Genomic DNA, 13,675 nt, shown 5'->3' with positions numbered 1-13,675 from the left:
AAAGAGTCCCCATCAAAGTCAACTAGCTCATAAGCCCCTTTTGCTAGCTTTCGCTTTACAATGTAGGGCCCATGCCACATGGGAACGAATTTTCCGGCACCTAGCTTATCGTTAGCTTGATCATATAATAGTACTAGGTCTCCTTCCGAAAAACTTCGAGGGGTTACATTTCTATCATACTGAGCTTTCATTCGTTTCGCGTGAGTCTCGATTGCCAATGTAGCGTCACGTCGAGTCTCATCTAATTTAGCCAAGTACAATAAACGTTTCTCCTCTTCGGAAGTAGCTGGAAGTAATTCGACAGCCATTTGAAGTGATGGGATTTCGCATTCAATGGGTAACACAGCTTCTAAGCCATAAACTAGCTGGAAAGGAGTGAACCCTGTTGAATTTTTCACTGAGGTTCGGTATGCCCATAGCGCTGAAAATAACATGTTGTGCCAATTCGACCGATGAACACCAATGGTTCGTCGGATCATGGTAACTAGAACTTTGTTGATAGACTCAACCAAACCGTTGGCTTGCGGATAATAAGGAGTAGAGCTATCGTGGCGCAAACCAAGCTGGCTTGTAAGCTCAGTCATCATGACATTTCGAAAATGGCTCCCATGGTCAGTAATGATTGCTTGTGGGACACCAAACCTAGTTATGATATGATTGAATACGAAAACTGCAGCTGTTTTGCCGCTTGCGTCGAATGTAGGCATCGCCTCGGCCCACTTAGTAAAATAATCAACCGCAAGGATGATATACGCATGCCCCCCGGCCGAGTGAGGGTTACAAGTAATAAAGTCGATACCCCATTTGGCGAATGGACCAACGGCAATTATAGGGTGGAGAGGAGCAGGTGGAGCGCGCATCTTGCGATCAAACACTTGACAGTTGTGGCACTTCCTGACTGCAATGATACAATCTTTAAACATAGACGGCCAGAAATAACCAGCGCGCAACACCTTCTGAGCTGTGGCATACCCAGACATATGACCGCCACATGCTCCAGAGTGACAATCATTCAAAACCCTCTCAGCCTCTTCGTGAGTTAAACAACGTCGAAAAACTAAGTCTGCCCCCCGGCGATAAAGTGTATCTCCAATAATTTTGTATGGCTGGGATTGAAACCGAATTTTTCGACGTTCCGCTTTGGAAGCTTCAGGCCGAAAGGTTTGGGTTTGGAGATAAATGATTATATCCCCGTACCACGGATCTACAGTACTGATAAGAAACAAAGATTCGTCCGCAATGGACTCCTCTGCCACAGTCTCTGTGTCAGCACTCGGGAAATCACACATCAATTCCGCAAAAACTAAGGATTTCTTAGACTTGGACTTCTCGAACTCCAAGTCGAACTCTTGCAGGATAACAATCCATTTAGAGTACTTGCCCCCTAGCAGTTGTTTTGTCAAAATATAAATCATAGGGTTGCAATCCGAAATAACTGTAGTTTTGCGGAGAAGAATGTAGTGACGGAAACGCTGGACAGCTTGAACGGCTGCCAGGGCCAATTTCTCCACATGCGAATATTTTAGCTCAGTTGGATTCAAGGTCCTACTAAGATAATATATCACATGCTCCGCTCCGAATTCATCTTCTTGAACTAACACCATTCCAATGGTGGAATGCGAAGCTGCGAGGTATAAGAAGTAGTCTTGGTTGTAGTTGGGAGGATGCAATAACGGTGCATGGGTCAACGCGTGTTTAAGTGCATCAAAAGATTGTTGGGCAATCTCGTCCCAAAAGAATTGTGCGTTCTGTTTCAACAACCGTGTAAAACCTTTAGTGACCTCGGCGTAGTTTGGGATGAATCGGCGTAAAAAGTTCGCTTTCCCTTGCAAACTTTGGAGTTGGCGCAAACTCGAAGGAGGAGGCAATTTGATGATAGCCTCGACTTTCGAGGGATCGACGCGAATGCCGGCTTTTGAAACAACAAATCCCAGCAATCGACCTGTTTCTATACAGAAAACACACTTGTGGGGATTCAACCGAATTCGATAATGCCTACACCTCATAAAGATTGCTCGTAGGTGGACAAGGTGATCAGCTCGATGTAAAGAATGAGCAGGCAAATCATCGAGATAGGGTTGCACAATGTGCTTGATGTCATGAAATGCATAAGACATCGCCCGTTGAAAAGTGGCCCCGGCATTCTTAAGCCCAAAAGGTAACTTGCAATAAGCAAATGTCCCCCATGGACAAATGAATGCCGTTTTTGGTTGGTCGGCAGGTAGAATATTGATTTGATTATAGCCCGAAAAACCATCCATGAAGGAAAACATTTCACTTCCGGCACAATCATCAATAATTTGATCGATATAAGGCGTAGGATAGTTGTCTTTTGGACAAGCTCGATTTATATCCCTATAGTCGATACAGATTCTTATTGTTCCTTGTTTCTTGTTGACCGGAACAATATTCGATACCCAATCCGTTAACGGGATCGGATAAATGAAACCTGCTTTCAACAGCTTTTCGACTTCTGCTTTAATCGCAGCCGCTTTTCGAGGGTGAATTTGACGCAACCGTTGCCGGACGGGTTTAGCATCCGGGTAGGTCTTTATTTCATGAATAACAATGGCAGGATCAATTCCCGGCATTTCCTCGTAAGACCAGGCAAACACGTCGCGGAATTCTTGGAATAGGGCCTTGTAAGTTTGGATTTCTTCTTCAGTACATGCGGCACCTATATGAATGTTTTCCTCGATTCCGGGCTTCACTGAAATATCAATGGGAATAGTACGAGAAATATTCCCTAAATTCAGCTCTGAATCAGAATGTTTCGTTGGATCCTGAGCGTCTTTGACATATTCAGCGGTAAAGATAGATGAAAAATCATTTTCAAATGCATCATCCTTAGGTAAAAACGAAGATCTGTGATGGAGATCTTCCCATGGTAGATCGTCTACACTTAGGATTTCGCGAAGTTGTTCGTCAGATGACACGACTTCGGGAAACGTTATCCGTTCTAAGGGTGAGGTGAAAAGTGACTCTTCACTGACCACATTCATTTGGTCGACTTCGGTTGAATGAAAGTCAGTAAAAGACATGAGAGCTTCATAAGCAATTTCATATGGACTCAAAGGCATAACATCACCGAGTGAGTCTATCTCAGAGTCAGATGGGACGAACCAAGGATCATCATAAATAATGTTTTCTGATGTAATCATATGAATGGTTGCAAATGAAGGATCTGCGTTGAGTGGAGGGAGAGGAAAAGTTCCCAGTAAACCGGAATCCTTAACTAAACCTACACCAACATCCCTATAAGGGATTGTCGTTTTACCAACATGCTGGATACTCTCTGAAGAGGCTGGGTCGGATGAAAAGTATGTCAGCTGATCAATAGTCACGATCTTACCGTTATGTGGAAACTTAATTACTCTGAAGACCGATGAAACGACCGCTGTCATAGCATATGACCAACTTCGACCCAAAAGAAGGTTGTAGTCTAGAGGGGCATCAACCACTTCCACATCCAGACTAACGGTTTTACCTTCAACCCCTATAGGCAATTCTTGTAGAATACCAAACGGACGGAACCCACGGCCATCAAAGGCCTTAAGGATGGTGGGGGATTGGTTCAACGAAGGAGAACCAAGCGATCTCCAACATTGAATCGACATAATACACGTAGAAGCTCCCTCATCAATCACAGTCCGATGAATAGGCCTGTTTTTGACTATCACTGGAATTTGGAAAGCCATTTGATGGGGGAGACGTGGTGTACTATTTTCTAGATCAAAGATCATTAGGTTCGGGTCCTGAACATCGACAGCTCCGATAGCCGACAAAAGCAATTTCCGTTGTGCTGGACATGATTGCAGCACTTCGAGTGCCGACATTGCTGAAGGTGAAACAGCTAAGTCCTCAACAATGTTGTAATTCTGGGCTGCTCTCGCATGTGGATTGAAAGCAGACCTTCGAAGTACACCCTTGGCGGGCGGCTTAATCACTAAGTCTGGGTTAGGTTTTTCGATCTGTAGTGGATCGGAACCAGGAGCTGAGGTTGATGGGTTAGAGTGAGAAGATTCTGCTTCTTTACCATCAACAGGAGCCTTACTACCATAATCTTGCGATCGAGTCGCAATCCTCACATGAGACATCATCAAAATGGGTTCTTCACTGGCATTCGAAGAAGAACCTATCATCTTATTTCCTGCTCCGGAAATGGATTTTTTAACACAGCAGGAGTGGGAGCACCTTTGACTATTTTCACAACCTCGGCCCGATGAGGGCAATCTCTCGTAAAATGATCCTCTTCACAAATAAGACAAGGATATCGAGGTTTGCGCTTTTCGTCATTGGTTTCCGACTTTTCAGTTTTCTCCTTTGGAGCCTTGTCTGCTTTAGCCTTCTTCTTTCCTTTCTTCTTTCCACCGTTTTTTGATTTGGCCGTAGATGACTCTACAGCGTGAATGTCGGCGGTAAGTTCAGGAGGAGAAGACTCTCCTGTCGGAGAATCAGGCAAAGTGATAATTGGAGTATTGGAGGCCTTGGAAGACTTCTTCTTACTCTTCGTAGTCACGATACCAATCATACCATCAGCGGCATGAGATCCCGAAGGAGCAGCAGCGATTTGATTCGACTTTGGAAGATCCGGAATCTTCTCGTGTAACGTACCCGACTGAGTGTAAACTAAGTCAAGGTATTGTGCCTGAGCAATGACTTGCTCCTCAGTAACTACTCCGGCCTTAGCGACATCTTCAGTAATCTTCGGTAATAATGATTTGACAAACCATTCAGCTAAGATTTGGTCCGGGATAAAAACTTTCACTAATCGCCTTCGACGTCTCCACTCATGAATGTGATCAGAAATATACGTGGACGTCGATTGTTTTAGTGAAGTTAATAACTCCGTGCCGTTATCGTATCTGACCGGCAACTGAAAGTGAGTTAAGAACGAGGTAGCTAACTGGCTAAAGTTGTAAAAAGAGGCCCGTGGTAACTCAATGTACCACTTGGCCGCGAGACCAATGAGTGTACGCTGGAAAAGACGTAAGCGGATGGAATCATCTGAGATAGAATTCGAAGCACACCAGAGGTGGTAAGTCATCACATGATTGGACGGATCCTCTCCAGACTTACCTTCGAACTTGGGTATATCACTGGGCAACTTATTTGGCATTGGCGGCCAGAACTGAAGATATTGAATTGGATCGTTCGTTAGGCGCGTCAAGTCGGGTAAATCTAAAGTTGCAATAAACGGTAACTGCCGGTTAGGATCTCTAAAACTCTGGGTCACAATACCAGCCCCAGGAGGAGGATATCCAGGATAACTAGGAACAGGAGTCGCATTTGGGATATTATATCCTCCTGGAAAACCAGGATTAACCGGACCGTACTGGGGTTGTTGAGGTTGTTGATAAGTGTACCCAGGATACGGTTGATACTGGTAAACCGGTTGTTGGACAGCTTGCCCAGGTTGGTACTGTCCCTGGTACGGAGGTTGAACAAATTGAGGTTGAGTAGTCACAACCGTACTTATACCAGGCTGACCTACAGGCATCTGGACCGTGGTTTGAATCGTAGATCCAGACAACGGTAAAGATGTCTGAGGTGCGGTAACAGGGACAGTAGAAACTGGAGCCGTCGATACTCCAGAAGTAAGTATGGTAGATGTAGCGGTAGTTGCAGCAGCCGTTTGAGATGGAGTACTAGGTGCAATTGCCGGCTGAGTAACTACCGAAGCTACAGAAGCTTGAACATTGGGCTGGACAGGTTGCGGTTGCTGGGTTGGACCAGAAACTATGGGTTGTCCAGCTTGAGGAATCATCTGTACACTTGGCTGCAACACCTGTTGACCCTGTGAGGGATCCCACACTAACATTCCAGGGTACTGACCCGTAACAGGTTGAGGGTACTGAGATCCATAACCAGATTGAGGGTAGGATTGATAATTGTAAGGTGCAGTTCCCATACTTGGAACATATGACTGACCTTGAGGCGGTTGATAACCTTGACTTGAGTATTGACCTTGAGGTTGATAACCTTGAGGTAAATACTGATACTGGGGTTGACCTTGACCTTGAGGTTGGTATCCTTGAGGTTGATAACTTTGGGGTTGATACCCTTGAGGTTGCCATCCTTGAGGTTGCCATCCTTGAGGTTGATATTGATACTGAGGTTGACCTTGGGGTACATATTGAGGCTGAGGTTGACCTTGAGGTAAGTATTGCACCATAGGTACATACTGACTTTGAGGTTGCCCCCCAGACACAATTTGTGTACCTTGAGGTTGCCCCCCAGGCGTTAACTGCGGTTGCCCCCCAGGCGGTAATTGGCCACCTTGAGGTTGGGAAACGGGAACTGAACCTGACATCATGTAAATGTCTCCTACACCCAATGGTATATTACCACTGTTTCCAGCAAATAACCCATGATCAATGGGTTGAGGAGATGCCCCCGCAAAGGTACCAGAAAGTGACTGATACCCAGTGGGGACAGAAGGACCGCCATGTAAAAAAGATTCAGGACTTTGTGTAAACACGGACGACTGACCAGACATATTTACAGGAGTATGAATACCTCCGGGTGGAAAAGGAGTACGAGGTGTGGAAAAACCGACTGAGTTGTCTAAAAAATTGGTTAACGCAAGGTACCAAGAAGTACTTCTAGGAGGACTGTAAAAGATGGATTCACGCTCCCTTAGATCAATAGTTAGTTGACCTTCAAGGTGAGAGACACCTATATCTTCTTCTGGAGCAAGTTCTTCTATAGCAATCAAACCAGAAGGTAGATTTTCGGTGATAATTCTTTCTATTCTCGGTGAATCAGGGACACTAGAAGTTGGAGTAACAGGTTCGGAAATTTCAGGTTCTTCGCCTGTTTCACTGGCAGATGAAAAACTACCAGCAAGCTCGGAAACTGTAACAGTTTCGGGATTGTAACCTGTTTCTAAACTTTGGTAATCTGGATGGACTACCAAGGAAGATTCTCCTTCTTCAGGTGAACCTACTCTACTGTCACTAGGAGGAGTTACAAGGACCTTTAACCCTTCGTACTGACCCGGAATGTCTTCAGGAGATTCACCCCGCGATTTACGGAGTTTTCTTAACAAATCTATTCCGGTAACAATCTCAGGAGACTTGCCCCGAAGTCTACGGGACTGTCTCGGTAATTCCGCCACAATTAAAGATTTTTAACTACAACACACGAAAACAAAGTAAAAATTTCAAATCAAACCACCTAAAGTCTTCTAAAGAAGCAAACAAATTTGAAGCACACGCCTAAATAATCTAGAGCGTCAAACCACACACAAACAGTAGTCTTCCGGACCAAAAGCGCTAGTTGGTGATGAAATCCAACCTCGCAGGATTCAGTACAGAAATGGCGGGTGGAACAGTTACCCCGGCAACCTGCTTAATGAATAGACCGGCACAAGTTCCTCCACTTTAACCGTCTCGAAGTGAAGTGAACCCCCCGGAAAATCCAAGTGAGTATAACCGACGTCTGCGCCAGGTACAGTGGGACCTTCCCTCCACCGTCACCTCGGTAGAGCCCTAAAGATTATGGTCACTAAAGTTACCAATCACAACAATTACACCTGGGGGAACAGTCTAAACTCCGACAGCACGCAAGGGCAGAGTAACAAGCTCCAATCCCCTTACCGGCTCCTTGACAACAATCCAAGGTTTACCGATAAGTGACCCCTGGCTCCTCGACAATGGTTAATCCGAGGTTTACCGTTTGTAATACGTACCGTCTGGAAGCGACGGTTAGCTCAAATGGTCGAGTTCCCGCTGATAGTACTCTCCGGTTTGAGAGGTCACGGGGTCAAATCTCCTCGACGCCCTCGGGGTACCGTGCAGCTCTACGTGGACGTAGCGGCCACCTCCGGTGCGTGAACCACATCGAATACGTACTGTCTGGCGTCGTTCCCAACGAGGGAGGAATGATCCCCTCACTGGTTCGGACACGAGCTCGTGCTTCTCCTTTAAGAGGAGCTTTCCCAGAGTATAACTGAAACAATTGGATTTAATCTACTCAAGATAAACTATCTGTTTGGTTTTGTAGTCTTGGAGAGTTAAGTACTCACCTACTCCAAGACCCTAGCCTAAGCTATGTTGGTGTTTCAGAGCCTAGAAAAATAAAAATTACTAGATTGATTTTAATTTAAGCGTTACTTTTAAGGTTGTTTCTTAAGTCAAAAGGTGATGGAAGTGAAACCAGTGGTGTGTTGACTCGACTCGAAACCACTACAAAATGCACCTAGAATGATTTACCCACTACTTTACTTTTTCGATGAATTGCTTAACTAAAAAGTTGAGAGAATGCAATCTTTATAAAAGCAACTTCTTAATTGAAGACAATCAAAGAAACAATTCGTTTGTCTTTTCCAAGCATAAAAAACATGACCGCTCTTTACATGCACGAAAAAACTCTTTTTCTCTTTCAAAAACAAAAAGCTACTTGAAACAAGACTTTTTAAAGAAGATGTTTTTGTATTTTTCTTTTAATAAAGCAAATAAATCTAATATAACCAAAAATCAATCTTAACAACTATTAAAATCTATGAAAATGCACTCATAAGCAAACTAAAAGGTAAATTTACTCTAAGCAATCTTAACGAGGTCAAAACCAACAATGATTATTCTAAGGTGTTTTACTTGATCACAATCAAATCAAGGACTAGCTTATTGCAGAACCAAAAACTAGTCAAAACAAAACTCTAATCTTTTTGTTCTTTTGTAAAATGGAAATCAACACTTTATAAACAAGTAATTCGAAATTTGACCCAAAACAACTTAAATGGCAAGCTGCTCACACAAGGAGACTTTACGACAGGCCCGACTTCTAAGAAGGCTGACTAACCAGAGAGATCTAAGGCTGGACAACTTTCTACCGTCAAAGTCACTACAGGACCTATTGAAAAATCAAACCCTAGGCCTAAACTTCGTTGAAATCCACTAAAACACTCAAAGCTCACAAAACAAGTCTAGGTGAAAATTCTTGACAGGGTACTAAAGGATCTGGGTAGAAAACACTAAGAAAAATCAAAATCTAAAAGCAATTAAAGCAAAAAATGGAATTTTCCTAAATTTTACAGGAAGACGCAGGCAACCCGTTACAACAGGTGCGGGCCCGCTCTGTGCGAACGGAAACAGCGCGTCCAAAGACGCACTGTGCAGTACTCAGAGGGTGCGTCCTTCTGGAAAAGTTGAGAAAAACCAAATCTAACTAAATCTAAAGCTAAGCCACCCAAATACTAATTCTCACAGTCAAAAACCAGAAAATAAAAGTAATTTTCACAGAGCAAAGTTCACACAAAGGAAAAGACTCTCTCATTAATGGATTCCCCAGTGGAGTCGCCAATTTTTCGTGGCGGAAAATGTCGTTTGTGCGGACACAACTGACCTCCCTAGGAGTCTAAATTCTCTAGCGACAAACAAGACAAAATGGAGTGATCTTTCTCTAAATATACCTTTTAAAACATGAAAACTACAAATGTTTAGGCTTACCTTATTCCAAAACGCGGTTGTTGTAGTCCGTCCTTGCCGATCCGGATGAGCTCCTCCTTCAAGTCAATTCCTGCAACCACAAACAATCAAACAATTACCAAGCACTTGCATTTCATATAATAAAACATATATTCAACATGCAGACCAAGGAGCACATGAAATAACTCATTAACACAAGCTATTGAGAAAAATAAACCAGTTTGTATTAATAACGAAACAAAGAAACTCTTACAACCTGGCCTTGGTGTTGTGCAAGTTCCTCCCAGGGTCCATCAAGGGTTTTCCTCTACTTTGACAAAGCTCACCCACTTCCAAGTAGAATCAAGCAAAGACAATCTCTCCTCACAAGGTTCTAAATGGGAGTCCTAATTCCTGCAGCATTTACCCAAAGAAAATGTATAGTTCCAACCTCTCCTCCCTCTGGCTCAATGTCTTTATTTATAGTGCTGTAAAGAGGTTATTCAGGTCCACCATCAATGGGATAATCCCCCTCTTTGGGTGGGATAGCTCCCTTATTGATGGGATAAGTTCCCCCTTAATAGAGATACATGAACCAACTGGAGGCGCATCCAATTCATCAAACCGACCTCTAGAAAGTTCTAGAAGTAACCACAAGTAACTTTTTTAAGATGAAACTCGCGCATTTTGCCTTTTACAGAAGGACGCACCTGTCCCTTAACATACAGAGCGTCCACAGACGCACCTTTTGTGAACATGGTCAACGTCCCCGCAGGTGAGGCTAGAGAGAACCTGCGACCCCAGAGATAAACATATTTTTTTACAAGACTTTCTCTCATTAATGGATTTGAGATGGATAACAGAGGCATAAGACTTGCCTAAGAGGGTAGCATGACTGTTGATTTGAGCCATACTAACTGTAAGTGGTCATGGTGACATTTTTTAGTGTAACAAGGTAAAGTTTAAATTTGGGAAGCATTTGTGACGTATGTATGAACTAAAATTGTGACTATTAGTAGTGTTCTCAATGTCCTTTAAAGTTATGTCTGACTATTATTATGTTTCTTAAGATCCTTTAAAAGGATCTCTCATATGTTCTTTTTTCTATTTATTGTTAAATTTTCATACAATTCAAGTTCTTTGAAAGGATATCCCATATGTTATTTTATCTATTTATTTCTCAATTTTCATACAATTCAAGTTGAAGAACTACAACTCTACTCTATGCTATTGTTCTGTTGTATCCAATGTTCTCTAAATGTTTAACTGTTGTACCAGTATCATTACATGTTCCTCCTCTATCCATCAGAGTCGTCCCATCTCACCAAGGGAAGTCCAGAAATTGTAATTGCGCGAACGTATGTGCTAAGCAGGGTAGTGGGTAGTGAATCTAATGGTTGCAAACACCATGATGATATTTAAGAATCATGATGTGATATATTGAAGAGGTGATTTTGTTATGAGAGAACACAACATGAACACTGAACACAAAACCCACAGCTTGGATTTCACATTGCCAATGTATGATTTTATACACAGTGATGAAGCTTTTGGATTCTGGCTATCAGTGGTTTCTTCAGGACGCTACGTGGAGTCTCCAGAAGACTCGAGATCATCTCCTGAAATATCTAGAGGAATCCCTACCTAACGTAGTTAATGAGGAAATTAGGTCATTCGAATTACTCTTTATCCAACACTCCCCCTCAATTCCAACACACAGAATATCTTATAAAACAATACATAAGACACAAACATATTGTTAATTGACATGCCAGATGGTCTAAGTCTCAGCTAGCCTTACAACATAATTTGGATTTTCTACAACACATAAATTACTTCTACAAAACATACATTACTTTTAAAAAACTGAAATTTTGACTTCGCAAGAGGCCTAGTGAATATGTCAGCTACATTCTCATTTGTATTACAATATATTACGGTAATTTCTTATGATTGGACCTTTTCTATTATAAAATGATATTGTGTGTCTATATGCTTTGACCTTGCATGACATACAAGATTTTTCTACAATTTAATGGTGCTTTGATTATCACATCTGATCATTGTAGGTTCTTGTTGACCTTCACCAACATCTTCAAATATTCTTCTGAGCCATATAGTTTCACAGGTGGCACGACTTAATGCTTTATACTCTGCTTCAATTGATGACAAGGAAACTGTTTCCTGTTTCTTACTACTCCATGATACAACTCCTCATCCCATATTGAAGACGTATCTAGTGGTGGAATTCCTGTCATTTGGATTTCCGGCCGAGTCAAAAATAAAATGACCTGTCAATTCAACATTACAAGAATTAGTATATTCGATACCAAAATTAATAGTCCCCTTTAAATATCGAAGGACCATTTTTGTAGCTATCCAATGGCTTTCATGAGGCTTAGCCATGAATTGACTAAGTATGCTTACTGCATAAGAAATGTCTAGTCTAGTGGTAATGAGATAATTCAGACTTCCCACTAATTGTCGATACAATGTTCTATTTCGTTTGTTCCATCGTCACTTCTCGATTTGATATTTTGTTCCAAATGAGTACTCACTGCTTTACATCTATTCATATGGAATCTCTTTAGTCCTTCATTTTTATATTTTCTTTGTGTGATTAGGGTTCTTCCATCATCTCTCCATACCTCAAGACCTATACAATAGTGCATCTGATCAAGATGCTTCATCTCAAATTCTTGTGATAACTTCCTTTTTATATCTTTAATAAATTTATCAACACTCCCTATTATTATGAAATTATCAACATATATAGATATCAAAATTATATCTCCATTTCTATCTACCTTGACATACAAATTAGGATCATTTTTGCTTTTGTTAAATCCTTCTGTGAAGAAGAATTTATGAATTTTCTCATACCAAGATCGGGGTGCCTGTTTTAGTCCATGTAAGGCCTTTTTAACTTGCAAACAAGATGTTCTTGTCACTTCTTTACAAATCATTCTAGTTGAACAAGATAAATCTCCTCTTTTAAGTCACCATTTAGAAAAGCTAACTTCACATCTAATTGAAGTAGCTTCCAATCATATTTAGTTGCCAATGCTATCATTATTCTGATTGTATTCGTTGTTGCAACCGAAGTAGAGGTATTCTCATAATCTATCCCTTCTTTTTCTAAATAACCTTTTGCAACCAATCTTGCCTTATACTTGTCTATGCTACCATCTGCATTAATGTTTGTCTTGTAAAACCATTTTGATCCTATAGGAACTTTATTTTCAAGTAGTTATATTAATTCCAAAGTTTCATTTTTCGTTATAAAGTCATATTCTTCTTTCATAGATTCCATCCACTCTTTATGATTTTTAGCTTGTTCATAATTTAAAGTCTCAAAAACATTCATTACCTAAGACATTAAAGCATAATATTTATACCTCATAGGGTTTTGAATCTATTGTGTTGACCTTCTTAGAGGTTCATTACATTGTGGAGTACCTTCTCTTCTTCTTCTTCTCCATGGAGTGCCTTCATCACTTGTTTGTGGACTTTGACTCCTTGATATGTCTTCTGGAATGTCCATTCTTTCTTGAGCTTGAGTTGATTCAACAACTTATTCTTCTTCCTTAAAGGTGTCATAAGGATGTTTCCATACATTATGTTCATCTTATTTTACTTGTTTATCTGCCTACTCATGTAACATAACATCTCTACTTGCAAATACCTTGTGAGTACTTGGATCATACATTTTATATGCTTTTTTATTAGTACAATATCCAATAAAAATGCATTTTATGCCTTTAGCATCTAATTTTCTCCTATCCTCTTGAGGAATATGAGCAAAGGTCTTGCATCCAAATATCCTTAAATGACTAACTTTAGGTTTAAAACCATAAAAATTTTCAAATCGTTTTTTGTGTTCAAGATACTTAGTAGGGCTTCTTTTTTTTAAGATACGCAAATGTATTAATGGCTTCAACCCAAAAACTATTAGAACGTCCTTTACTTTTCAACATATTATGAGCGCATTCAAATAATGTTCTATTCATTCTCTCGGCTACGCAATTTTGCTGAGGTATATGTGGTACTATAAATTTTTGCATAATTCCATTTTGTTTGCAATATTTGATAAAAAGCTCCTGAAGTGTACTCACCACCTTTATTTGATCGAAGAATTTTAATGCTCTTTCCTATTTGATTTTAAACCATACTCTTGAATTCTTTAATGTATTCAAACACATCACTTTTGTTTGTTATAGAGTACACCTAGGTGTATGTAGTGCTATCATCAATAAATATAAGAA

Source organism: Pinus tabuliformis, chromosome 9, assembly GCF_031772625.1.
Source record: "Pinus tabuliformis cultivar Carrire ecotype Pingquan chromosome 9, CPIR1, whole genome shotgun sequence".
Classification (NCBI taxonomy): domain Eukaryota; kingdom Viridiplantae; phylum Streptophyta; class Pinopsida; order Pinales; family Pinaceae; genus Pinus; species Pinus tabuliformis.
This window is presented reverse-complemented; position numbering follows the sequence as displayed.